General features: G+C 45.1%; 1 long non-coding RNA gene across 4 annotated transcripts in view; it reads right to left on the bottom strand.

The window, feature by feature from the left end:
* Positions 1-2,427: 2,427 nt before the first annotated feature.
* LOC119155062 overlaps positions 2,428-26,006 on the bottom strand; it is a 189,354-nt gene continuing 165,775 nt past the window's right edge. The window contains exons 4-7 of one of the 4 annotated variants that reach the window (XR_005106594.1): positions 16,216-16,443; positions 14,672-14,883; positions 5,886-6,047; positions 2,428-3,138 (exon numbers count right to left, since the gene is read on the bottom strand). This is a non-coding gene — a long non-coding RNA (uncharacterized LOC119155062). The remainder of the gene's footprint in view (positions 3,139-5,885; positions 6,048-14,671; positions 14,884-16,215; positions 16,444-26,006) is intronic. The other 3 variants (XR_005106595.1, XR_005106596.1, XR_005106597.1) reach the window with 3 other exon arrangements.

Genomic DNA, 26,006 nt, shown 5'->3' with positions numbered 1-26,006 from the left:
TCAGTCCCTCTGGGGAGAACACCAGCGCTGGAGGGTCCCACAGCCAAGTCCCCTCTACACATACAGCCCCAAAGCCCAGCTCCAGCCTGCAAAGACAGGGGCTGGCCGAAGGGTAACGCACTGGGGGTGCCCACACGACATGTGTCCCCAGCTCACTGGTGCCACGTGTCACCAACACCTTCTGCTAAAGGTGACATGACCAGCCCTGGGGCCACCTCTCTTGGCAGGACAGTGCAGGAGGCACTGAGCTGTGCTGGTGTGGCTGAGGCTGAGGATGCTGCTCAGACCCGGCGCCTGCCCAAAGTGCTCAGCAGCTGTAAAAATCTGCTGCAATTTAGGGAGCAAGAAAGGGATTGAGGGGCTGTCAGTGCAGGCAGGCAGCTTTAAACCTCAGCCTACATATCTTTACACAGGGACATGCACTAAAAAAATGCGAAGCATTTGAAGCCCACCATTTTAATTAAGCTGATTTAACATCCGAGCTTGCGAGGGGCGCGGGGCTGGCAAACACAAAGGAGCTGCACAATCACTTTGGCTCCATTGTTGACGGGCTTTTGCTCTCTGTTTGTACAATAACCTATTGAACTTTTCCAGACTGTAATTCAATACAGAATAGATCCTTGCAGGAGGCTTTTTTGGCAGGGAGCACTGAAGGCCTTGAATCAATTTCACTTTTCCAACGTGGCTGTTTAATGTATTGATACCAGCTGGAAAAAAAAAAAAAAAGAAAAAAAAAAAAAAGGAATCAATGTTACTTTTATTTGTCCTGAGCTGAAGCTTTTTGGGTCTGTTCTTTGTGACACTGATACCATGCAGCGTGTGGCTATTGTCCCACCTTTGCCAGGAAAAGCAAAGACTGTTAATGCGAAACAAGGCGGGTTTTTTTTCCTCAGTAATACTTCCCGGTTTTGCAAAGGCTTAAAACCTTTTATAGGAAGAGAAAAGTCCAGCAATCACACTGCTGCATGGCTTAGCTGGTTGTTCTAGTGATACTGAGCCAATGCTGTGTAATGCTCGGGATGTGGGATGTGAAGCAGAGGTGATGCTCAGGATTGGGCATTGCCCCATTGCTCAGGCTCAGACCCAGGGCTGAGCACAGCTTCACTCCAGACAGGGCTCTTCCAGGTCCTCTGAGGATCTGGTTTAAAAACAAGCCAGGGAGCTGCTGCCATGGTCTGGCAGCACAACTGGATCTCGCCCTACAAGGGACCTGTGCTGCATTGCCAGCGGGACACCCTCATCCTGCGCATCCTGGGCAGCGGCACAGGTATGGCATCTTCAGAGCAAGCGCCAGAGGAGAGAAAGCATCCTCACACCTGCAGCTGAGCGTGGGGTGGGCTTGGTGGGGCGGTGCAGCCCACCACCACCCTTGCACAGAGAAGGATGGGGAGTGGGAAGGAGCTGGGGGATGTCCACGGTTTGGGTAACTCATCAAGAGAGCACAGGCTCCGGAGCAGGGGATGCACACAGTGCACCAGAAGCACTCCCAAAAGACAAGGCTGTTAATTGTTACTTAAGCAATCAAGCTGTTTCCAGATTGCCTGGGGTGAAGCAGCAGCGGTGGAAGGTGTCTTTCTGCCAGAGTGAGAAGTGGCATCATCAGGGCCTCTTTTTTGCTGGGAAACCTTCGCTGGGATGTGAATGAAAACTGTGGGCTACCCCAGGGCCACTGGTGTGGCCATGGAGCACCTGGGAGAGAAACCTGAAAAACCAGCTGAAAGGGAGCATGCAGAGGGAGAAAAAAAATCACTTTTGGGTTGAGCCAAACTTCCAGACAAAACCAGGGAGGAGGATCTGGGACGGGTCAGACCTACCCCGGGCTCCCAGGCATCCCTGCAGAGCCGTCGTCGTGCCTTCCCCAGTCCTAGCATAGGAACATTTCCCCGTCTTGCCCCCATCCCAGCCCTCCCCGATGCTGTGTGCACAGGGTCTGGCCTCCATCCCGTGTGATATATGTACGTGCACCAATGGTATATGATACACGTGAACACGCACACACAGATATAGGGGGTGTGCTTGGTGAACATTGCCAGTTTTACTAGGAAAAAGGAAAAGCTGGATTTCACAAACTCCTAAGTGATGTCAAAGCACAAATCTCGCTGACGTTCACTTTCAGAGTATTTTTCTGTTAGGATTTGCCCCAAATGAAGAGGAGGCTGATACTGCAGCAGCTAATTACAGGGTACGGGATGACTGTTTTGAATGGAGTTGCACTTGCTGAAGATCTGTCCTGAAGATTTAGTCTCAGGTCTAAAAGGCACCTGCTTGAGGGCCACACAAAGCTTTCTGCCCTGCTGTTTACTAAAGAGAGAGAGGGTAAAACACGTGTCTAATATATAAATATATTTATCTATACATTGCAAGGTGTCTGTGCCTCCCTAGCTGATTAGAACACCAAGCCATCTGATATTACTGTAGTAAGTCCTGCCAAAGGGAACTGGGAAACAAAGTCACTTCTTATAATTAGGTGCTGCAGTTGTAAGTCTAATCTTAATTTAGAGCAATTTCTGAAAGACAAAGAAAAATCCACCTGACGAGGTGTTGGTGAACCGGATGATGTACCTACAAATCAAAGCTCCAGGTCTCAAAACTTGGCTGGGAAGGGGAAATAAATGGCAGGGGAATGGCTGACGAGGTGGCATACACCTTGCAGGAGCCATCCCCGGGCAGGATGGGGCCATTGGGGATTAAATGCCCAGGAGCATCGCCCATCCACGCAGCCCCCTCCCTGCCACACACCCGCGATGTGCGCCTGACCCTCCGCATCCCCTTACTCCCCTTCCCCCCACCTCCACTTATAAATCAAAGCAGAATTAATTCAGGCGCCGCGTTTTATTTGATAAACGTCAAAATATGTAAATACCGGGCTCTCTTCCTACAGTCGCTAAAACAAATGGAAAACACATTTATTAGCATAGAGATGAGTTTAATCAAATCAGCGGCGAGTACAAATTAGCCACAGGAAACGTAATGAGCTGGGAATTAATTAGCAGCATAATGGTAATAACTTTGCCTGCTGATTACCTTGCGGCCATGGCTCTCCCCCAGGGCTTTCCATGGGTTCTCCAACAGCTGATCTTTTCTGTTGCAGGAGCCCCTGAACTGGAACAGCATGGCCGACAGCTCCGGTGCAACAGACTGGAGGAGGGGAGGGAGACGGAGGGAGGGAGGAAAAAAAAAAAAGCCATGTGAGAGATCCACCGCCTTTCCCTTCCCAAGCCATGAGACTGTTTCTCTAGCTGAGTGCTCTCCCGGATTTTGTACTTTAGCTGAGTGCTCTCCCAAAGCTCTCCAGGCTGAGCCTTCCCCTGTCCCTGGGTAGCTCTGGTGAGGTGTGTGGGGACATGGGGACGCCGCCCTCATGGGTGGTGGGCTGGGTGGGGTATCTGGGTCACCTTCACCCAGTGAGGATCGCCTCCCTGGCCAGGCACATGGCACATTTCAGAGCTCCAACAGCAGCCAGCCTGCAGCCCGGGGTTATTTCAGTGCTTTCAGCATCGTGCTGCAAGCGGCAGATGCTGGATCTGACTTGTCCGAAAACAAATATCCAGGCAGATTTGGATAGGGGCTGAAGTTGCCTTGGGAAGGGCAGGAGCTGGGTGACCCCCGGAGTCTCAGCTGGCTTTTTTGAGGAGCTGATGTTGCATGAGAAAGGGACAATTGGTGCTCCAGGGGCTTTGTAAAGTGCTGGGCTTGTAAATTAACTGTTTGACACCAACAGTGATGGAGAACAGTGGGGGGCAGGGGCTGGATGGAGGAAAGGGGCAGTTTCTCTTCTTGATTTATTTGTATTCCTTCTGCAGTGCCTCTTCTCCTAACACCTGAGCAGTCCAAAATAACTTGCGCAGAGCCTTCCACTGCCGGAGCTAAAAGCACTTCATAAGCCTTAATGAATCAAGCTGTGCAACAGCCCTGCAAGGAATTATTATTCCCAACGGTGCAGGAAGGGTAAGGGAAAAACGCTCTTGTTTGGGGGCCTCCGTTTAGATGCTCCAGTCCCATCCTTGTGCACCTTCACACAGCAGCCTCCCACTCAAGTGACTGAGTCAAAACTTCTGAAGTTAAAAAAATAAATAAAGCTAAGTCAAAAAAAAAAAAAAAAAAAAGCCAGACCACGCATTGAGGTGTTTTAGCAGGGATTTGCAGAGGAATTAACTGAGTATCTAAGTTTAAAATGTAATTCAAAGTGATTTCTGGAAATTTGTATGGATGCTGAAAAACGGGAGCACTGGTACCTGCACAGCCTTTGCTTCCTCTCTGCTTCTGACAGTTGGCTCCAACATGCATAAATGCTCCACAAAACGGAGGGAGGACAATAAGGCAAAGGCCCAGCACTGACAAAGACAGGGGGATTATTTTTTTTCCCAGAGGGATGGTGTCAGTTTGGACTCGTGCATCCCCCAGTCACCCAGCCTGTCAGTGGTACCTCATACATCAGGCTGGTGAATCCAAGACGTGATGCTAACCACATCACTCCAGCCGCTCCTAGCCCCTGCCTCAACCATGCCAGTTGCTCGGGCCATCTAGGTTTGGGCAGACGTTTGACTGGAGCTGTCAAGAGCTGGTGGACTGAGACTGATGCAAACAAGGAAGAAGTCAGCACTTTAAAAAACAGATGGGTTTTAGATGGGAAGGGGCAGAGGTTCTTTCAGTTACTGGAGACAAAAGAGAGGCAGACTTTTCGCATTTTACGGAGCGTGTCTGTGCTAATAGGAAGGTATCTCGCTTCAGGATTTAACTCCAGGAGGCTTCAGAGAAGCAAGGGTTTCCCTCAACACTGAGAACTTAGACCAAAATGAAGGCTCTGTCTTGTCCTTAAGCACAAAGAAGCTTCACATTAGCCCTGATCTTTGAAGCTGAGACTCAGTTCTCCTGCTTAGAGATCTTAGTAAAGTCCATATCTGACCTTTGAATGCAAAAATAAACAAGTAGACATATCAATTCCCACTTAGACACTCAAGATAAAGTTCTCCAAAGCCCTCAGTATTTCCCTGAGTCTGTTTTTCCAGGTGTTTTTGGGGTATTCCCCATTGCCTTTAATCAAAGCGATGTTGGGTCATTGGTTCTACCAACATCTCCCTAACCGCTGTGATCAAACCTGCCAGTGTCAGAAGCCCTGGTGGCAATGCCTTGCGTCAGCCAGCTGGTTGGTAGAAGAATCTGACATCTGAACAGTCGTCCCTGAACAACCTCACAAGTTGCTCCAAACCCAAGAGTCAGAGGAGAGGAAACGCGCCCGCTGCACTCCGGGTCAGACCCGCTCTCCTGCAGGGACTGAAACGCTTATTGAAAAGTCCCCAGACGTGGCAATAAACTGCAATCCCTCCCCACGGGAGGTTTGGGTGATGTGTGAACTTTTGTGGGAGCGTTTGCTCCTTCCGGAGAAGCAGAGGCAGAACTAGGACAGAGCAACTATTTCGAGCCCACTCTGCAGAGGGGCGTGGGCAAGGGATGTTTGCACAGACATTTTCAGCGTTTTTGCTAAAGTCCTCCTTTCAGGAGGCAGTGCTGGCTGCCCTGTTCGTGGCTTGGCTGGGCTTAAGCCTTCCTACTGCTTGTTGGGTTTGTACCCAGTGTTGAAGGGTGTCCAGACCCAATGGGCACCATGGCTGTGTGGTAGCTATCATCTCCTCCCAAAGCCCATCGTCAGGACGCTCCTCGATGGAGATCTCCCCCTGCAGAGTCAGGCCAACAAGGACCTGACCTCTGATCAGAGTTGCGTGGCTTCAGTTAAAGCTGCTTAGTTTTTTAATCCTTTTAACGTCTCTGATTTTTTTTTTTTTTTTTCCTCCAAGGGAGCTTGTGCGAGTTGACACAATAGATTAAACCATGAGTCGTAGTTGAAGAATCCTGTATTTTATTATTATGGATAAATAATATCTCACCCAGAGGAAAAGGGGAGAACACAAGGTCACCCAGCATGCCTGGAGCTGAGCCTGAATAGGAGGTCTAAGTTGCCGGCTCGTGCCCCAGCCTCCCATGCAGCCCATGCTCCGTTCTGAAGGCAGAGGGTCTTTATTCTTCAAAGTGCCGCTTTCCTTTGCTACCTGCAGACAAATAGGTTGCTCTAAGATGCATGCCATGAGCTGATTTTTGATTCATGAGAGCCTGAACCAACACTGATCATAAGAGAATCGACAGTGATCATAAAATATGAAAGGTTTTTAAGGAGGACTCTACATCATATTGAGGTGTGCAGCAGCGCTTTCTGCTTCAGAGCCAGAGGGGCCAAATGCAGCTCTAGTTTATTAATGAAAATGTGGAAGCGAAAGCAGTGAGAGCAGAATTTTCCCCCATATATGCAAGGCTACCTAGTTCTGCAGCAGCTTTTAGGAAATCTACGGCTTTAAGCATAAACACAAGACAATTTTGTTTTCATGCAATTTTCTTGCCAATTCTTTTTCTTAAAAATCTGTACGGCTGTCATATAAAATATGCCTTGGTTTGTTCTAATTTAGATTACGCATATTTGTCCTCAGTGAATGATTGATTAAGTGCTCTGATCTTGACTGCTATGTTAGCAGCAGGGTATCTGTGCAAGAGGATTGGAAATCTCATTGGATAAATGGTAGAGATGAAATCTTAGCTGTTATAGATCTGGTTTTCTTTTTCACAGCCAAGGCAAATGCTGTCTTCTTTGCAATAACAAACATGCTTTGTAATGTGTTCCAGGACAGTGCCGAGCCTGACTTTGTTTCCTCATGGAGGGGCTTTAAGCTGTCATAATACCACGGCACCAAACTCTTAATGTCACAGATATCGCTGTAAAGCGGGTATCTCTGAGTTCACCAGATCAGTTGTGATTTACGCTGATGTAACTGAAAACAAAATGTGTCTCGCTGACATCTGCGGAGCTGCTCTGATAAAAACGGCGTAGAAGCAAAACTAGGGGAAAAAAAAGATATCTCTGTGCAACTGAGCTCATTCAAAGCATCAAGCATGGTTTAGCAGGACTGCCCAAAACGGAAAACCTCCTTCAGGGGTTAGTTACCCTGTCAATCTCACTTTAACATCACTGAACCTGAGCTGTGTGCGAGTATATTGCTACCCACAGGAGCTGGAAGATATTTTCTTGCTGCTTTGTATAATCTTATGTCCCATACTTCTTATGGGAAATTATGTCAAGCTGCGTTTTGTCATCTTTTCATTTGTTTGTATTTATGAGCTAGAACTGATGCAACTAAAGGTACCTGAATACACTAACTTGGAAAAAAAAATTCTTTTTTCTTTAATACATCTTAATTTCTAATGCTGGTCTGTGGCATTGTTTTTGGAGAACTGTATCGCTAGGAAGGTGTGGTAACAAACCAGGCAATTTTCTAAAGAAAGGATTTTTTTTTTCCCTTTGCTCTTTCTGAAGCATTTCTCTGACCTTCTTGGAGGTATAGAGAAAGCTTTCAAGACCATCAGAATAAATGGGTTGTTTACTGTGATGCTTGCAGCCCTGGAAAAAAAAAAAAGGTAAAAGAATAAAGCAAAGAAAATCTCTCTACCTGCTGTCTTCCAAAAGGAGAGAGATGAGGCATAAGCTCAAGAGAAAATATTCCAAAATCTGAGCATGATGCTGTCACAGTAAAGCAGAGTAAAACAGAGAAAAGCTAAACAAAAAGGAGGTGACTGCAGGGGTGGCAACAGGACTCAGCACCCTCCTTCTTCTCAGGGGGTTCAAAACTTTGGGAAAAAAGAAAAAAAAAAGAAAAAAAAAAAAGAGTTACAGAAATACCAAAACAAGGAGGTGTATCTTGGAAAAAAGTCTGTTCTGGCTTAATTTCCCATGGTCAGTATATCATGTTTGCTACTGTCTGCACTGACTTGTTCACACATACCTGCACACACAGATGCAATAATCAGGGGCAGGTCAGAAGATCTGGAGATCTTCTGATGAGAACTCCAGACTCCGTTGCTGAACTGTGAGCCCTTCTCTGAGGAAAACCACAGCTAGTAGCCACGTATGAAAGTGCTAAGCTGTGTTAATGATGCTGTGTTATCATCAGGCTTTAATGCTGCCTTGAATGGATGTCACTACTGTGTATGTTCCTGCAGATCAGTTGGTAATTACACTTGGATCCAAGGTAATTACATTGAGACCTGCACTCTGGTTTAGAAGACAGAAATAACCATGCACTCGCCTAGTCCCACACGTAGCACTTGTGATGTAATTTAATAGCCAGCTACTAACATGAAAGTAAAGCGGCATTTCTCTTATATTTATGCCCTTTTAAATTAAACATCGGTGTTTTTTCCTATGAAAGGAGCAGGGGCCAGTGCCACTGGTCTTCTTCTTCCCACTCAAGCACCCTTCTCTTTTCTTTACAAAATGAAATACTCCGAAGCAAAATAAATATTTATAAGCTCCTCCTGGTGTGTGATTGTTTTGACAAAACAACTCAAGCAGGTCTTGCTTTGGCTTTACTTTCTGCCCTACTTAAATTTTAGGCAGGGAAAAACCAGCCCTGTGAAGGCTGGAGGGAGACGGGGCGTTTTGGGTGGATTTGGTGGTCTCGGGGTGGGGAGCGGACGGACCAACCACCCCTTGTTGCCATTTTCCAGGTCGCATCTGCTAGTGTGTTTCTCTTTAACCTCCCAACGTTAAACACCTGGACAGCCGTAGCGCTACATTAAGCACCTTCTTTTTGATGAAGAGCTCAAAGGCGAGGCAGACTGACGCCCGGAGCCCCCGTATCGAAGGGTCCCCTCGCTGCCTGCAGCTCTCTTTCCCAGCTGTCCATTAGCAAAGTGTGCAGGGGTTTTTTTTGTTGTTTTTTTGTTGTTGTTTTTTTCATGTAGAATTTACTTCTTGTGCATTTCCAAACAAGCCAGTGCTTCTGCAAATAGTCTCCTTCCTTCAGGGTGAGTTGCTTATTTTGGTTAGGAAAAGAAAGAGTCTACTGTGATCTCTTTCTTTTGGCAATGTCTGAGTAATCATTGCTCATAATAATGCCATCCCAGATGTTGAAACATCTCCTGTATTAATTTTACCCAGAAGATAATTTCCCTTAGAAATCATGTGCAAATCCCCTGTTCTAATTTGAGAATTAATTCAGTACACTAAATCTTAGCACTTCATCCTAGAAATGTTTTGCTGTGTCTGTTAACCCTTTGCAACAACAACAAGAAGCCCAAACGGGAGATTTACAGATTTAACTAAGCCTGTCTCTCACGCCAAGCTCTGGTTGAGTCTAGCACATGATATTTTGAAATGAGGGGCCCCTTTGACACCTACAGCCTACCTGCTCGAATGATTTCCTTCTCCTCAGAGAATCACAAATATAAATAGATTTGTTGTTACAAATATGGAGAGCAAAGACATGGTGGTCCCAGAGACCCCTGCGCCAGTGGTGCCTGGGGTGGCCATTCTACCCTCCATCAGGACTATGCATGAAAATCAGATAATTCCACATTTTACAAGACTTGAAGGGAAAAATCAGTGGGAGAGTTCACTCTTTTGAGTCCTAGGTACGGGTCCTTCCCTCCTTCTGCCCGCCCTTCCCTCCCTTGGTGGCCTCATGCATACAGAAGGACACACCAGGCTACCATGGCTGTGAGCGTCCCATGCATCTGATGGGCTTTCTTCATTTAGTTTGCAATGGAAACTCCAGACTTCAGACTGGGAACTCTCCTGTCCTTCCACAATTGTGGAAGAATTGTGACAATCTTAGTGCATCACAGCCTTCATACTGAAAGTCTTTGACCATCAGTGAAAACAATAAAGAAAACACAGGGAGGCCAAATCTATGCATTTCATCTCAGCTCTGTGAAATCAGAGTGCAGCCCAGTGCACCTTCTGCGGAGCAGGATGCTTCAAAAGCCATGAATCTTCTGCTTGTACTGGGGTACCTCTGCTTTGCCTTTGCTGTCTTATTTCTAGTGGTATTTGGAGTACAAAAGAATTTCAGGTATGAGTACATTTAAGTTAAAAAGAAAATAATGCAAGGAATTGGTCTCTGGGTTTTTGCAGCTACACAGGCTTGCAAATTGCACAAAGCCATATGAGCAAGACCATGCCACCGACTGTAAAGTGTACACGCAGACTGTCAGAGGATCACAGAATTCTTTCAGATGGAATTTTTATATGTATCTACAAATGTTTCGTGATTCCTACCATAACAACATGAATTTATTATGTCTCAGTGATAACATCTAGCTAGCTTCTTCATGCAATGTAATGTCACATTTTGGATTTCACTGATTTTACTGCTGGTGACTGTTGTGTTTGCACAAGCAGTGCCTCGTGCATCTTGCACAGCAGAAGGCTGGCCAAGGACCTTCTCCAAAGAGGATTCAGCTGGATCCAGCTTTGATAATTATCATAAGGTGATAATATGTGATTAGTGCCGGGACATGCCAGCAGTATCACCTCATAAACTCTTGGATGCTGTGCTTGTGCAGCAGCTCAGCCTCAGAGGAGGGGAATGATGCAGTCCCAAAGAGGAGACAAAAGAGGGACTTTCACAGGGTGATCCACAATTCTAGCAAGCAGAGGCTCCGAGCCTGCCTCACTGCTGTGGAAATGCTCAGAGAGGTGAGGGAGTACAGATGCCCAGAAAGGGCATAATTTCTCCCAGGCTGATCCTCAGATTCAATGCTATCCTGGCACAAAATGGTACAAATCCAAGGAAACTTTTCTGGTTTACACAGCCAAGACTGCACACAGCTCCCAAAGTCAGGAAAAAATGAAAGAACATGATGGTCACCTGTCCCATCCCATCAACCGGATTGAGGATCCTGTGCCAGGTGTCTTCACATCCCCTGAGCAGATCACTTCTGCTGTCCTGTGCCCTGATGCACTGATAGTTAGGTCTTGTTTGCTGCTGCTTAGATGTTTACCCTTTCTCTCTCATTTCAATAAAACAGGCTGGAAAAACATTGCTGTGTCCTTCTGGTCCTCAGGCGAGGAAGAATGCATTTATGCTACCCTGAAATTCAGCACACTGACAACTGCAGGATGGATCTGCTGGCCCAGCAGCTCCAAGCCTGTGCACTGGTTATTATTCCTCCTGATGAATTCACTTGGAGGATCTGCTCCTTGAATGCAAAGCTCTCAGGTCAGGACAAACGGGAAATGCATTTCATGGAGCATGACATCCTGTGAGTCCCAGAAACGAGTGCACGTTGAGATATGTCCATAGGCAGTGGGATAAAGTCATCCCTTTATCTCCAAGCTGCTGCTGGAATTTCCTTCTAAAAGCCTGTGTTTGCAGCAGCAATGGCTATTTGCAGTGAAATATTGAAGTTTCTTGTATTTATTGTGTATTGGGATTTAAGAAGCTAAAATCACAGCTTTGTTTGAATTTTTATTAGTGGGGTTTTTGGCTCCCTGTCCCTGGTGTTCCTTGACTCTGACCATTCCCCGCAGCCAGAGACCAGCCTCAGCAAAGAAGCCATTTTCCCATGGGGAGCTTTTAGTTTCCTTCTGTTCCTTCAGCTCCCCATTTGGGGTCCTCCTTCACAAGACACCCACAACCAAACCAGGTCCACACGCATCTCTGCCACCCTCCCCACTGCACCCTGAGCAGAGCCCAGGGCAACTCATCTCTGTTGTGATGGGGATACATGAGTTCCTCTTTGTGGTATAATCTTTCTTTTGTTATCTCCAGGCGGCAGTCCTTAGCCTTGACACTAAACTGCCCACCCTATATCTGCATCACTGGACATTTTAAATTTATCTGCCAAACCATTGTCTCCTGCCCCGCTATAGCTGTGATGTTAATGACATTCCTATTTTCAGCCACGGAGGCGGCTGTCATTTAGGTTTTGTCAAGGAAATGACAAAAAGACCTAGTATCAAATCTGAAATATTTAGAAAGCCTTTCTCCAAAAACCTAGAACTTAAAATACTGGCCTGGTGGCAAAGCTAGCTGTAGTTTTCCAGCAAACCTCCAGCCCAAATTTTCAGGATCTTGATCCCACAAAAGAACAGTGTGTGTGTCTGAGGCCCCGGTCCTGCCACCGACCATGTTCTGCCTGGTTCTGTGGGGATTCTCTCCTGTCTTCAGAGGGAGAGACACGGAGTTCAGTTTCTTCAGTGAATTGTCACAAGACAAGCAAAGAGACAGCTATTCGCACCCAGCCCACTGATCTTTCTAGAAGACTCTATATACCATTTGTTTTGCTTTGCGGTTCTCCTGAGCTTCAGGATACTATGTTCTCATGCAGGTTGTTTCATATTCAGATCCTAAAGCATCTTGTGAAGGAGAGGAGCTGTGTTTCCAAATCAACACTCTAAAAGTCTTAGTCTCAGCAATAGCTTCCCAAATGTGTAGGGTGTGGGAGGCTGATGAGTTGATCTAATCAAGATACAAGGGGGCAGGAGGTCACTGTTAGTTTGGTGGCTTGAGAGAGGTACTGGTATTTGCTGGAGATGGGAGTACAAGTCCTGTGCAGCTTGTTGGCAGCAGGAAGAAAATATCACAGCAGAAAATGATGCCCACCGTCAAACCAAAGCAGAGCAGGGGTTGAATAACCACATCTAGATTTGCTTATATTCTAACGCACATGAGAAAGTCAGCCGGCAGGCACAGGGAGGAAGGAAAAGCCGAGGGAAGATGCCAGGGCCGTGCTGACTGCTGGGGTGCAGTGGCTGTGGGTGGAGAGCTGGGCTGGGTCAGCGGGGTCTGTGTCGCTGCCCCACTGCAGCCCCAGGCAAGACGGACCATCCCTTGCCACCAACACACGCTCATGGCCACTCTGTTCCCAGGGCCCGTCTCCTGGCTCAGGGCTTTAACTGAAGACAGTGAGCATTTGCACAGCGGAACATTTTCTTTTCCATCCCTCAATTTCCCCTCTCCTGGCAGAAAAAAGTTGGGTTTAAAGACTACTCTTTTTTGAGAACTTCCCTTAACTATCAGCTAAATAATACATGAACACTGATCCACCGCGCTGACTGATGACTCCCTCTGCTGACCCTGTTTTATTTTTATTGCTTGGCTCGGGCCAGTTCCTTCAAGTCCTGAATCATCAGAACAGAGACCTTGAGGTATTCCAGCCAAATCAATCCCTGGCCCATTGACATATTGCTTTACCTAACCAACCATACAACTTCACTTTTCCCTGATAATTTCTCAATTAATTGCTTTTCAGCTCTCATTCGTTACAAGGTCAGGCTGTGACTGGGCTTGTACATTCCCATCTCTGATAAACTCTCTTGGTCCCCTAATCAGCTACGACTGGGATTTTAGTTCCATTAACTTATTCATCATCTAGACATTTTCATCTTGGGGAGCTTGACTTTTGATTGTATCAGTAGTATCTTCAATTATTTAAAAGGACTTAAAATTCCCTTCTTACCTAAAAGGAAAATGCATTTTGAGCTCTGAAAATTGGTCATATTGGCCCAGTGTATTTTGGATGTTCGTATGTGCAAGCCCATGTTAAACAACTCATGTATGACAAGAGCATAAGAATTTGCTGCTAAGGAACATGTGTGTGCATGGGGCCGGCTATATTAAGATGTCAGATATAGAGAAATGACAGTATGCTGATGACTAGTGGCTTACTAATGCTAAATCACGCCTGAGATTCTGTTCCGTGATGTCAAACATTGATTCAGTTTCCGTGGGAAGTTATGCAAATGCCAGAGCCCCTCGATGAGATCTGAAACTGAAATTGCTAGCAAAAAAAAAAAAAAAAAAAAAAAAAGCTTGCCCTCTCCTAGCAATAAATCTTTTTTAGAAAATCTTGAAGATAGCTGCTCCAGGAGGGGAGTGCATTTTGAACATGCTTGCCTAGGCAGAAGGTCTCGTAGGACCCTTCTTCAGCTTTGGTGCTAGCTGGGAGCCAAATCCTTCTCTTCTGCTGCAGCCTTCTGTCTCAGTCTGCGCTTCATCTTTGCAGCAGCTGGTCCAGTCCAAGGCAACAACCCACTAGTGCTACTGACTACAGAATTAATCTTTTAACAGAAGCAGCAGTCTCTGTCGCACAAGGAAATGCCCTCCATCCCAGCAATTCTCAATGCCCCTCTTCCCACAATTTTCAGCCAGGCAAAAGTCCTAAGAGCCTGCGAGCTTCTCCCAGCAGGAAAACTGGTGGCAAAACCTAACAAAACTGGCATCAGCTGGGAAACGGTACTTTTCTAAATGGGGTGATGGGACCAAGGAGTCTGGAGATCCCATCTTGCTCTTTGTCCCAGGTTTCGCGTAGCCAGTTGACTGAAAACCTCCTTCCTAGGATGGTGTCGGGGGACCCTTTTAGAATATCTGAGCGCTTCAGGCTCTGAAGGATATCCATAGAGAGAGGTCAAACCATATTGACAGAGTCTCCAGGAAGAAAAGCTAGTTTAATATTGGCAAGACAAGACCTGCTGCATATTTAAAAGGAGCCTCTCCTTCCAGGAACTATGTGCTTAGGTCTCAGTTTCCTTTCTGCAAAACGCAGGTGGCAGCTTTTAACACATGATTTCATTGCAGACTGCAGAATTATGGGTTTTTCTTGCAGGAACTCTGCAAGAGTTTACACTTTCGAGTGTAAATTTTCAGCATTCGCTTAAAAAGCAAAGCCCACATTATTGCTGAGAAGGGCTTAAAAAAGATTAAAAGCACAGAAGACTGAAAAAAAAAATAATCCCACACCAATAGGCAGTGTGTTGTGAAGAAGGAAAGTGCAACAGCAACAACAGTAGCAACTCTGGAGTGTTGCTTTGTTTGCTTTTCCCCCCTGGACTGCAATAACTCACCCACCCCACTGGAAAACCTCTGTCCTCCCATGCCCTTTCTGGCTGCCACGGCGCGAAGGGCCTTTCCAAGGATTCTGTCGCTCCCTGTAAGTGATGTACCAGAAGGCACCAACACTTGGAGGACGTGAAGAAACGTACAGTTCTCTCTCCGCCTGTTGCTAGGATTCACAGCTATACCCCACTGCTTGCTGGGGCTTCGGCTTCTCTTTTGGCTGTAGGAAAAAAGAAGGAAACCTTGTTGCTTCCAGGCTCTCTGCATCAGGTTTAAGCGGCTCCAATGCCAACCCTTACAATATTGCTACAGTCAGGCATAAAATCTTAATGCATGGTAGTGCCTTGAATCTTACATTCTTCTGAAAAAGGTGAGTCCCCAGTAGTAAATGAAATATTAAACATTATTAAATATGAAACAGCTAAACCTGGATTCCATTAAAATGAATCTTTCATAGTTTTCCTGGGGTTTGTTCCTCCTTTCCCTTTTTTTCCCAGGGAGCACAGTGATCTCATGAGCTTTTATGTGTCCTTTTAAAGACAGAAAAATCACAGGTAATTTAAGCCTATTCTATTCAGATTTATTTTAGCTGGAAAACAAATCAAGGCTGTGAAACTCTCTCATGGTTGCATGTATCTCACTGAACTATTCAGCAGTCTATATCAAAGGCTCACCTAAAGACACTGTTGTAATGCCTGCTGACATGTGCCACCTATTTAGAAATCTTGTATCCAGTTACACACTCTACTTTCATTTCAAATGGCTTTAATCTTCCACCATCCACTAACCCCCGCCACCCCCCCTTCTTTTCACATGACATAGGATTCATTTAGAGCTGGTTTTGTTGCTTCTGCGGGTTTTCTGGGAGTTAAACTGTGACTAAAGTGAGTGTTGATGTGTGAGCTGGCAACTGGGCGTCTAGAGGAGTATTTGCAAGAAAAAGCTTAAAATTAGTCTGGGACAGGCTGATCATGCACATGTGATGGAGGTTACGACTACACAGATAGCACAGGGCACTCAACATTGCTGCTTTATTCTGTGACCGTTGTATTTGCACCTCAAAATTCATAAATGTATAGGCATCAGCACAGGCTGGCTGAACAGACACAGAGGTGTGTACTTCTCATCAGATGCACTTCTGTCCTTGCATTCAGAACTTAAACCCTCTCTTTTATGGCTAACCACTGTATTTGAACAGGACTGGTAAGAATTTTTTAAAGCAGGACAAGGGAAAAGAGCGCTTGCCCTTGCTGAGAGGGTCCCAGAGCCTGGATGTGTGTGACAAGGTTCCCCCACTCCGCACCATGGGGACCGCTGTGGAAAGGTGGGTCTGGTGGGAGGTCGCATCTCCAGTGCACACCTTCCTTCTTCACTCTTCAGGCTGCTCTGTTATGGTCTCCAAAACATGCATGAGTTAATTTATCAATCCACAGGCACAGTTTTGGACTGGAAGGCAATAACCGCTAAGAAAGATGAGCTAAAATGGCAGAGAAGGTAGAAATCCATTAATTATTCATGACTACTGTTCCGTTTTGCGCAAAAAAGCTTCTACCTGGCTTTCCTTAGGTCACTTCTGAGGCTCAGCAGAGCAGGTTTAAGTGGAGGCCCCACCACAGGAGCTCATGCTCGTGATGCTGCCAGTTCCGCTGCGCCTGGCTGGGTTCTGCATCTCCCCCTCCGGGAGCTGAGCGAAGTGGGGGCAAAAGAAGCCAGTTCTGCAGGATAGTGGGAGAACCCACGCTCTTCTCCATTGCAGATTTTTGTACCATTTCACAGATTTCTGAAAAAAAAAAAAATATTAAAAAAAGCAAATTGTACAAGGTTATTTTCCATGTTTAAACACTGGTGTTTTCTTTTTGGTGTGCTTCTCCTTCAGCTGAGATAGCAAGAGCATCTCACCAGCAATGGCCTTCTCGCAGCCTGACCAGAAGCATACGCTCTTGGTCCGGTTTTGTAAGAGCTTTTGATGCCGCCTTCTGGCCTGACACCCTTGGGATGGAGAGGAACAAATCCCAGCTTTATTGTTTATTTATTTTAATGAACTGCCGTTGGCCAGCTCACATTTTCACCACAAAGATTTCAAATTGCCTTAGAGCACCAGAAAACATGTTGCAAACTGCTATGAAGCTTAGGCACGAACATGTCAAATAAGTGATCCACACGAGAGCAGATAGACGTGACATTTAGTAATCATCTTTCATGGACAAAATGGGGCATGGCTGTCACTTTAAGTAAATCTCAGTCAAATTTCTGGCATTTTACCATAGGGGAAGCAGGAGGCATAATAGTAAATTTCTCTTTAAAAAATATAAAAGATCAACCTTGGGAAAAAAAATGGTTGCCACAATTTAAGGTGTAATACCTCATCCTAGCTTGGCCATCCGTTTACTTGCAGCTGATATCAATATGTCACCCCTAATGTTTACTGATGTTCACTTTATAAATGACTTTTCCTAGCTGTCAGAATATCTGTCACCAGCATCTCTTCCCCCTTTTTGCCTCTCACCCTCTTTAATAAAGATTAATATCTTTGAGGTTAAGTAAAAAGATCAGATACTACGTAAATGACACCATAGGTCTGATATTTAAACAAGATGAACATGTAATTGCTGAGATTATGTGAGCAAATTGGGTAATTCCTAGGCTAAATGAACAGAGTTGGCTTTTGTGGGGTCAGTTAATGTAAGCGCACATTCAAATGAGCTGTATATTGTGCAGGCATTTGGGCTCCTGAAGGTTCACCCATTGAAGAATTGTAGATGTTCAAAGCAAAAATTGGCGAGTTTAGCTTCCACAGCTTCTCTGAAGCACTAATATGTTTAAAAGACATGCAGAATGGGGATTCTATAAAAACATGGCACATTGGTTTTCCATATTTATAGTCCACCAGTGACTTCTATATTAAACGGTTTCAGTCTATGAGTCTAAACAAGATTTTTCAACCTGTCACTCCCACAGCTCAACCTGGTATATGAAATGCTAAACATGTTCTGTCTGCTTTGTACATCTTCCTTGACAAACACCTGGAGTAATGACTCCAGAATGAAGATTTAGCTGGCAATGTGAGGGATGAAGCACAAAACAGTTATTTTGGCTTTGCAATGCTAAGAGTAGTGAACGTGCATCTTGCTTCAAAATTGCAAGATGCAACTTGGAAGGCGCAGTGAAAGAGGTGATGGACTCTTCACGTAAGCCGTGCTCCTGGTGGCTCAGGTAAGGTTTGCCTGACCAAGAACCACAGGACCAAACCAAAATGTAGGATCATACCCATGGAGCAAAAACTATGAGATCAGACCAAAACAGCTGGTGTAGAGGTCAAACTTAGCCTCATTTTTCTGACCACCACCTTTGCTGTGTGCATAGATGGTCTTGTGGTGAAGAGTGGAAGACATGAGGCTCGTAATCCAGTTTAGACAGTTTCCTGAAGTCCTTCTGGCCAGGCTGTGTGGATTGTATCTAATAAAGGAGGCAAACACCTCAAAGGGGACTGCAGCCCTACTTCCTGACCAGAAATCCTTTACTTTTTGGCACCCCAACTCTGGATGTTAGAGCTCTCTGGTACCTACAGCAATATTCTGGATATCCTCAGAGTTACGGCAGTTTTGACATGGCCGAGCCGCTGAATTATGTGGTTTTTACTTCTGCCCCATTGGGAACCCGGACACAGAGGCTCTCCCACTCTCTTCCAGGGACCATCCTCTGGGATTTCTCTGAACGTGGGGGAGACCAGGGCCAGGGTGCTGGAGATGTAGGTCCTGCCACTGCCTGGGAGACCCCAACCCACCTCCCTGCACGTGGTAGTGGCTCCTTCTCTATACTGGTTGGTGATGTGGATGCGTGTGTGTGTGGTGGCGATCTGGCTCCTCTCCATCCTGCCTGTTCAGAAAGCATCCCTGGAAATGGAGAAAAACTTAAGGACTCATTGGATCAGGAACAGAGTATGAAAGGGGTCATGGCTTTGATGAAGATGCTTCTTTAGGAGTGGAGCACTTGGTTCTGTTTTATACTTTATTCGGGGGCAGTTTGACATAAATTTTTAAATTTAACCCCTAAACTCTGAGCAAAACCCTCCTCCCGATGTCAAAGGTGACATCCCTCTCGATGCCCACACTGCAGCCTCCTCTTTGAGGTTTTGCTGTGTTGTGAACTGCAATAACTGGCAGCTCCCTGACTCCACAGGGATGGGGCTGTTGGAGAGGCAGATCTCACACAAAGGGCACCGACGGTGCTCCTCAGCATCACACAAAACCTTCCAAAGGATGGCAAGCTGCAAAAAAAAAAAAAAAAAAAAAAAAAGTAGGCACCAAAAGGCAATTCCTGAGGTGAGAATTGTGTACATAATTTCTTTCCAGTGCACCAACAAAACTATTGTGCTCAGAAGATGGCTCTGGAGCTGCCTTTTGTTGTATTTTGTATGAAGTAGGGTTTAATATCTGCAATAACCACCAGGTGATTTTATTTCTAGGAACTAGATTATTTTACAATAAAAGAAAAGACTCTCTGATCGGTATTTTAGCAATCACCTTATGAAGAAAAAACACATCTAAACATTCCAGGAATATTACAATATGTTCTAAACCCAACTTAGTTTTGACTCATGCAGATTGATATTTGCACTATTTTACTGTACGGCACTGCTTCTCTTACTCATGCAATTGTTTCTTTCAGCAGTAACTAACTTGATTCTTCGTGTAGCAGGATCTGAGACTAGTAAACCACAAAGAAATTCTACGCTGCAGACAGCAGCAAGCAGAGGTCTCTCTAGCAAAGGCATTATTTTACAAAATGATGGATGTGCATATTTATTTGCTCTGTGACTTCCATGTCAGGTTTGTCATATTTCCTCAAATTACTAGTTAAACCAAGGTTTTGTGTTTTGTTTTGTTTTTGTTTCTGCTGAAGCCTGCAGGCTCAATATACCTTATAAAAATCAAGCTGTAATTTATCTGCTCCATAGATCAAGTGTAACAATAATCACTCTGGAGTCTGTGCTGGGTTCTGATGTCTGGCTTTGTTGGAAGAGATGTATGAAGTGAACAAAAAAGCTTCCTGATTTTCATACTCTGTAATAAACCTGAAATATGGAGAGAAGTGAAACACGTATTTAAATTAAACCGTGGAATCATGACAAAGAAGGAGAACAGAGAAATACACGCACACCCAGACACATATTATGCAATGACACAGTATTATTTCTTTTACCAGATGGACCTCTACAAGTTATGTATACTATATGCCGCATACGTATAGCGATTGAACTAGTGGAACAATTTTTATCCTGAACTTGGACTCCTCAGAACGGTGCATATGTTCACTTGCATTTTGCAGGGACAAAAAACTTGGCCAACAGAAAAACGTGTGGACCCCCAAACGGGTTAATATGCACAGGCGCTACCCGCAATAGCAAAGTGATAGTTCACACTGAATTCGCGACTCAGTGTTAACGCTTGTTTCACATACACATGGGTAATTTTGGAAAGGCCACGAACAAACTTCAGAATTTGTAGTAGATATTTGCAAAAATAATAATAATAAAAAAGCTAAAATTATTAGATGAACCATCTAACTGTGTACAAATTGAAAATGGGAAGAAAAACTCACAGAAGATTGCTGTAGCTTAAATTCCCCCCACACCCACACCCACATATACCCCTGTGAGGGTAGGAAATCATATTAATATCTTGACATATTTTTTATTGCCCTGGGTGGGCAGTTCCTCCCACAGCTGAATTGCCTTTTGCAAGGCATCGCTCTGCCTGCTTTTTTTTTTTTTTGTTTTTTTAATAACAATACCAAAAGAATACATGATTCATCTTGCAGATGTTAGAAAAGCAACTCCCCATCTGGGGATGTGAACTGGGCACTGGATGATATGCAAAGGCGCTTGCCAGGGCTAGGCGAGTCCTTTGTCACCGCATGGGTTAATAAGCATTGAAGGGCTGTCACCACTGGGGCCCCAAGGAAGCCGAGCACGGGGTAAAGATTTCTGGTCCACTGGCTATAGGAATAGAGAGCTGCAGCGAGGCCCTCGCATTAAGAATAGAATGTAATTTTAAATTTAATTAATTCTCTGCAACGCACTTAGTGGAAGAGCTGCAGCCCCGTTCCAACTGTGGGAGGGGTACCTCCTCCGCTCCCCAGCTAAAGCGATGCCTGGGACTGCACGGGTAAAACACATCCTGGGGGGCACCTCCCAAAAGACCAATGCCTTGCATCCTGAGTTACAGGGCAAATGTTTCTGCCTCTAGCTCCCCAAAGTCTCTCTTGCCTTAAAAAACAAACAAACAAACAAACAAACAAAAAACCCCTAAATTGCAGTGGCGTTATCATTAAGAGATCCAACAGAAGCCTGGAAGAAGAGATTAGCACATACCAGAGTGACAGGGCTGCTAGGAAGGGGAAAAAATAGACAACATCAGTGCAATGTACCATTAAAAGTATGGAGTGACAGATGACAGTTGGTCTGTGATGGGGTGATTCAGCTAAATGGTAAACAGAAGGGCAGATTCTGATCTTGCTTATGCCAACATAAACCTTGGGTTGCAGAGGAGCTGCTTCGCGTCTCTAGTACCGGAGTCGAGCCCATAAAAGCTGTGACTCAGCCAGATAATCTCTGACAACTGTTAGCGCCGTGGTAAATATGGCAACGTGGCAGGCTGGAAAAGAGACTAAAAAAAGTTTCACTTCCACACTTCCAAAATGAAATTTTCAGAGTTTTTTTTCCCCTCAAAACAAAATTTAAAATCTTGATAGTAATAATAGAAGTGGTTAAGAAATGTTGAGGTAAAACATTTTATTTTTTTTTTTCAGGTTGGATGAAATATTTTGATGAAGGCCAAATTAATGATGTTGCTGAGCCAATGAGTTGAAAACTCAGTTATTCCCATAAATCCAGTCCCCCCGGAGTGGACCTGACGGATACTTTACACGACCGTCAGTGGCAATGTGGTGGACAGACACACACGTCTGCATGAGAGGGATGAGGAGAGGTTTTTAAAATGAGATTATCTGCTAAGAAAACCTTCTGCATTTCATTTTGCTCCAAGAAAGGATCCTATCTAAAACATATGTCACCCCCTTCGTGTGGGCAGGTGTGCAAATGCTAACGCGGGACCTAACAAACTGCGCATTAGAGCTGAAGTCTTTTCGAAGCCACAGCTAAAACTCTCCCATCTTGCCTGCTGAGGCTTCCTCGTGATAAAGCTGGCTGCTCTCTGATTTTAGTACCGAGATGTCTGAAACTCAAAGGGATGGATCTGGCTTCTCCTGCCTCCTGGGCTGCCCCAGACCCCGTGCCCCTTCACCCCTCGGCACATCTGGCACCACGTCATTGGCATTTGGCAAATTACAACCTGACAAACTATCGGGATGTGAGCGTGTGTCACATTGCTTGGGTGATTAGAAGAGCAAATTCCCTGTTTTCTGCCCATGGTTTAACTTTGTGAGGTATTGGTATTTTTATTTTAGTCCACATAGTGCCTGGTTTCACCAGCAAGCTACTGCGGTATCTGCAGAACTAAAAATAAGCCATTTCTCATGGAAAATGTCATATTTTTCACATTTTAGCCAGTCTGAGCTGAAGAGCTGTGAAGGTCTCAAGTTTGCTTCTGATGTGCATGCAAAAGTTGGGATGCTCACCCAGCACCCCCCCACCCTCCTTGGTGGGAAAGGCCATGAGATGGGGCTTCCCCATGGGGAGGCCACCGCTGCTGCCGGAGCTAGTGGCTCCCGTGCCCTGCTGGAAGGAAGGGAGCAGGGGCAGCCCGTGTTTGTTCCTGCTCACATCACCCTCTGAGGCTTTAAGAAATTTGGGATCACTCAGAGCCGTTTTAAGATCTGGGGAAAGGGTTTTGTATTAAGCAGAATGAGTTTCTCGTGTGAGCCCGACTCAAGGTGGCAGTGAAAATGGATCTTGGAATTAAAGCCATGCAGAAGCATCCACCTTATAGAAAAGCTAACAAAAAATATATGGATTGTGGAATTACTCTTTGCTGAGAAGGGAATTCAGATTTTATTCCTTTTATTACATTTTATTTCTTGCGTCATTACAGCGTACAGAGGCAGATTATTCCCCAGTTACAAAAACAGTTGTAGTGAGATGCTGCAGTTGAAAAGGACAAAACAGGCAACAGTTCAACATTCTCAGTTAGGATAATTATGTTAATATTAATGGATATTAATTTCTGTTTATTTTACAAATATTGTATTAGGAAACTAGCTTTCAGATTCACACCTCACCAAATGCTTTTCAACAATGATTTGTTTCATTAATTTTATCAGCTGCATTCCTTATTTTTTTATAGCACTTTCTTTGCTGAGAGACATTAATCCATGATAGAGCATCCTAAAAGTCTGTGCAGAGGAACCGAGCTGATAAATGTCGGTGTATAGGCTGCTCAACACTGTCAGTTTTTCAATTTGCAGTGCAGTTGGGGCACATAATAAATTTCTGGTTTTTTAAATTTTTATTTTAAAGATATTGAAAAATTTCTGTGCATATTTTCTCACTGTTTTAACATACGTACGAGCCCTCAGCATTCAAATGTCAAGTGATGATATGGGTTAAGTAATAAACCCTATGGTATTATTTTTGGAATACCTATAAAAATAACTAACACAGTTTAAAGTCGGTGTCTTAGTCAAATATTCAGTGCAGAATTAGTTTTTAGCTGAATTCAGTACCCGCCATTTCTGAGTTTCTCACTAATGAATATAAGATGCTAATGGGAAGTGAACAGGAAAATGTTCTGCATATGCTGAGTTGACCTTATATTCAAAATAAGAAAATGCATGTGCCACATGTTTAATTGGTTAAAAAATAATAAAATTCTTTTGTGCTTACACCTGAATGGAAAAGAGGACAGTGCACAGGTTGTTATTTAAAATGTTTGCTCTAAATTCTGAGATTCAGAAAATGTGGTGGCCTTCTCTAGAATGGCAAGAGCAGGGAGGGGTAGCTGACACTAAATTTTGTGTCTGGTTTTGATCCAGATTCATTCTTGCTAATATAACCATTCATTTCTGGAGGATATTCTGCTCCTGAGTATTGCAGTTTTCCTCTGGTGTGCCTTTACCCATCACGGGGGACATGGGTGGGCAGCCGGCACCAGGGAGCAGGGACCGGGACCTCCAGCACGGCCAGCTCCGCCTGAGTTACGCACGGCACATATATTATTCTTTAACACTTGTCTGCTAGTAGGCTTTATGTACAATAATCAGATGGCTGCCTACGACGTAACACCTCCCAGATGATAAACTCTTCCCCAAAATGAGTGTGTAAAGCCAAGGCAGGGATGGAGGTGGGCAGAACCTTCTCCAGGTAAGGGCAAGCCCTGGGCAAGGGTTTTACAGGCTGAAATCACCACCCTAAGCAGGATGCCAAGCTGCTTTTGCTCCACGCTATCCTGTCAATTTGCTGTGAATGCTCCACCCGATGCTGAATTCCTCTGCTAAAAACTGGAGATGGAGCTAAAATTCAGGTCTTGCGATCAAAACTCCCGGTAGTGTGCTGACTCTCGTGTCTGGCAAGTGCTGCCGGCTATGAATCAGCATGGGAGTGTCAATAGGGAAACCTTACAATAAAAAAATAGGTGCTGTTACATTCCCTCCCCTCCTCCCAGGTTGCTGGGCCAAATTTCTTTGTCCCTCAAAAGCAGCTCTAGCCAACCCAGGCAATAGAAATGTCAGTTGAGTAGACCCTGGCTCACCCCTTGGCTCGCTTAAACCAGGCGATGCTGTTGAGTTAACCCATGACACACGTCAGCTTACATTCCTGTCTTTCTCCAGAATAGACAGAGAATTCTATTTTTCCTATTTTTTTCCCTGGACCTTGGCCAGCTCAATAGAGGTCAAGTACACCAATCTGGGTCTAAACTACAAGAAAAAAAAAAAAAAAAAAAAAAAAGCTGCATTTCAACCTTTTCCTCTAGCAGAGTGACAATATAATTCATGTTTATATTCCTGCCTTTGCCACTGTCCTGCTGTTTGACCTTGGGCAAGTCACTTCATCTTTTTGGACCTTCATTTCTCCTCCAGCTCATTTCTTTTGTATTTAGACTAATACAGGGCAAAAATAGACTAATGTCTATGGGGCAAAATGTGGCTGATGCTGTGCATTTGTATTGCTACTACGTAGCGTATCCATCTCCTGGACTCGAGGTCTCAGGCAGAAGTTAAGGAAGATAATATCAGCCACATTCCAAGGTATGGGATAAATGTGGAGCAACGTACTGTCCCTGTGCATGCACACATGCTGTGTGTTCTCAGTATTCCTTGCGTGTTGAAGATGACTCAGAAGAATTCGTTCCCAGCCACCCAAATTAGCAGGCAGCCTCTTTCATGTAAAGCAGCGCCGTGCCCACCAGTCCCGCCATGCAGCAGGAAAAGCAAAACGCTTGCTCTGTGCTGAGCTGTGATTGAATTTGTTCAGATTAGACCAGGAGCTGAACAAACTTGAAATGCCTTCATTTGAGTGAAGCTCCCATTTTTATGGAGATATTTGGCTGTCTTCAGATCTAATTTCAGGATCCAAACACTCCAATTTCCCTATAAGAATGTGTTCAAACACCACTTGACTGCTATTCTTCTCCCTTGCTGCAGAGCTGGGAAGTCATCACGTCTGATGAGGATTCATTATAAAGTTGACAATTTGCCCCTTCCCTTCAAAAAAACTCAGCCAAGCTGCGTTCCTTTCAGCCCACACTGACTCTCATCTGAAACCTTCCCTGCCGCTCTTAAGAAACCTGAAATATCCAAACTGCAGGATTAAACCCATCCTTGCCCCCTCTAAACAAACAAACAAATAACAAAAGAGGGAAGAAATTATCTCTACGGTAAGGTGATGAACGTAAAGAGCTTATATGTTAATCATCAGCAGAAAAAAAATCCCCATGGCTCACATGACCCTGAAGTCGGAAAGGAAGAAAGGGAGAGATAAAGGGAGAATATGGACATCGGGAAAAGAAAAAAGGCAAGAGGCAGAAATGCGACGTGCTGCTGCCACGAGTGTTGCTTGCCCGCCGTGCCGCAGTGCTGGCAGAGCCCGTCCGGACCGGTTAACTGGATGATGCAACTTTTAAACTCCCAGTAATTCCTGCAGCGAGCCCGCTGGGTTCCAGATCGGCCGCACACACCTGGCTGGGGGCCATCCACCTGCGGCCCCCTGGGTGCCCCGTGCCGCCTGGCAGCGGCGCCCTGGGTGGGCTGGGGGGGGTCCCAGCAAGCCCCCTTCACTCCGGCCAGCCGCGCTCGCCTGTGCACCCATCACTTATCCAGACATTCCTTTCTCCCCATAATGCCTCTTTGCAAAATAAAGGCAAATTGATTTATTATTATTTTATTTTT

The sequence above is a fragment of the Falco rusticolus genome, chromosome 10 (genome assembly GCF_015220075.1).
Source record: "Falco rusticolus isolate bFalRus1 chromosome 10, bFalRus1.pri, whole genome shotgun sequence".
NCBI classification, from domain to species: Eukaryota; Metazoa; Chordata; class Aves; order Falconiformes; family Falconidae; genus Falco; species Falco rusticolus.
Note: the sequence above shows the minus strand (reverse complement) of the source record. Positions and strands in the feature narration are given on the sequence as shown.